This window comes from Megalopta genalis, unplaced genomic scaffold, assembly GCF_051020955.1.
Source record: "Megalopta genalis isolate 19385.01 unplaced genomic scaffold, iyMegGena1_principal scaffold0483, whole genome shotgun sequence".
NCBI lineage: Eukaryota > Metazoa > Arthropoda > Insecta > Hymenoptera > Halictidae > Megalopta > Megalopta genalis.
Window position 1 is genome coordinate 75,001 of NW_027476552.1, and position 2,500 is coordinate 77,500.

General features: G+C 57.3%; 1 pseudogene; it reads right to left on the minus strand.

Annotated features, from left to right (window-relative positions):
- Nucleotides 1-2,500, minus strand: part of LOC143263354 (large subunit ribosomal RNA) — a 7,643-nt pseudogene that overhangs the window by 2,625 nt on the left and 2,518 nt on the right.

Genomic DNA, 2,500 nt, shown 5'->3' on the forward strand with positions numbered 1-2,500 from the left:
TCCCGAAGGCACATCCTTCTGGTTCGCATCGCAGAGATTTTGCCTCCAAATACTGGAGGCAATTTCGTCCTTACCCATCCGACGCGGGACGTCGTAAACTAAAACCTCGGGGTCCCGCTTGGTAGGTAAGGAGACGGACAGACCCGCGCTCCGGAGCTTCTTATTGCCAACGAAGGCTTGCAGGTCCTCCTTTCGGTCGGTCTCGACGACGATGCCACCGGAGTGGATGCGTCGGACCGACTTAATTCGGATCGCCTCCTTCGCTGGTTTAACGAGCGACAGAACAGTAACCTTCGTAACTTCGCTGCTCTGTCCTTTTTCCTTCGGCGGGAAGATTTTTACCACATGCTGCGATTGTGGCCGTCTCCCCGCTTCCGGAGAAGCTCCTTTGCAGTCGACTTTGTTCACATGGGCGTAAGTCGACTGCGCGGCGTTGCAGGCCGTCTTCGGGAGAGTTCCCTTGGACGGCCCAGGTCGCATCGCACTCATTACGGCAGGACGCGCTTTTAGGTCCGCCCTGACCGCGGCGAGCTGCCCTTCGACGAAGCTATTCCGTTGAATAAGCTCCTGGACCAGCTCGTTGAGTGCCTCAACCTCGGCGAGTATCTTTGACCCGGACTCCTTATTGACTTTCGACTCAGGTCGAAAGCAAAAGGTCCGTATTTCGGACACTCGCCTAAAGGCTTCGTCTCTTACGAGATCGAGAGGCCGTACCTTCTGCCCGGAGAACGTCCCCTTCGGTCTCCTGGCCCGGTTTACTGCGGCCTTGCCGGTGGGTGCGCCCGGCTTGGCTCGCTTTGACTTTTTGGTGACGGTTTGCCAACCGTCACCAGTAGGGTCCTCGACACGCTCGGGTGCCGACTGCACCTTCACGAGTGACGTGTCTCCGACTCGTTCGATTACTTCCACGTTACCGGTGTCCGGCGTACCTTCTACCGTGGGCTCGGTTTTCACCGAGACCGCTCGCGTGGGAGTCACACATCTTTGCAAGATCACACGAGGATTGGCGATATTAATCACCTTCCCGGATCTTGTCTTTCTCACAGACGCGGGGGGACTGACAGCTGCATTTGCAGTTCCCGCGTCTGCGGCGACGGCTTCACTCCGAGTAGGAGCTGGACCCGTCGTCTTTGGACGCTTAGTTTTTTGTTCATTAATTTTATTAAGACCCATAATGTGTCTTGGTCTTTCATCCAGTGCGCTCCCCGGCCACCACCGACCCACACAATTTGGAACCCGCCAAAGGCTGAGTTAGGGCTACGCACCGAATATAGTCTGCTGGCTGGGTCGGTTTCCTTACCCAGCCCGCGTCCTCGCCCAGCAGAACCCACTTGCCCGAAGCGTGTGGTCGTTCCAAGCCGATTGACTGGACCAGGGCTGCTTTTCTCGTCCAGCCGCCCATCTAGCCGAAGCAGAGGCCAAAGGTACGTGTTGGGGACGTCTCACCCGCAGGAGAGGGCCCCCTCAGATCCCAGGATCCTCTTTTCCGACGACAAGGGTCGCCACGCACGGCAAACACGTGGGAGACAGCAGTCGGAGAGGCTGCCTCTTCCTCTCCACCACACTTCGTTCAGTTCGCTGCGTATTTAAGAACACGAGCTATCCAGCGGTACCTTTTTCGTGGAGGCTCAAGTGTGGCTAGGGCACGTTTGCCCCTTGCGGCCTGGGTTGCCCAGGGGATTGATTGCATCCCATGTATTCCTGAGCCCAGCGGAGTGTTGTCTAGTGGCGTGTTCCGCCCACGAAAAACGGTCTGAAAAACCGTTTAACGTAAACTGGGGAACTGATGCCACGAGTGACAACAGTTCCCCAGTCGGAAGTCATACAGCACATACAGTGCTGTACAAAGAACACGCCACAGCCCGTATGCTAAATCAGGGCCTCGCCATTATGCGAAGTACTACATGTACGACGCACTGACGGTCTCTAATGCCTTCATCGCCGATACACCCATCGACTCGGCCGATCAACCCTCCTACGCGAGGGCTAGTTCGGGGGTTATCTCCCGCCCTGGGTGGCCACAGACCGCCACCGCCAGTAGACCGCCACCGCCAGTAGATAGGGACAGATGGGAATCTCGTTAATCCATTCATGCGCGTCACTAATTAGATGACGAGGCATTTGGCTACCTTAAGAGAGTCATAGTTACTCCCGCCGTTTACCCGCGCTTTTTTGAATTTCTTCACGTTGACATTCAGAGCACTGGGCAGAAATCACATTGCGTCAACACCCGTGGGGGCCATCGCAATGCTTTGTTTTAATTAGACAGTCGGATTCCCCTAGTCCGTGCCAGTTCTGAGCTGAGCGTTGAATGGCGGCCGAAGAGGACGACCGCACCGATGGGAAACGCCACGGAAGCCTCGCAGCAAGGAAGATCCGCGGGAGGCCAAGGCACGGGACCGAGCTCGGATCCCAGCCACGAGAGCCGTTCACCTCGCCCAGGCCCGGCACGTCAGCCAGACCCGCTTCCCGACCAAGCCCGACACGCCCCGCTCCTCAG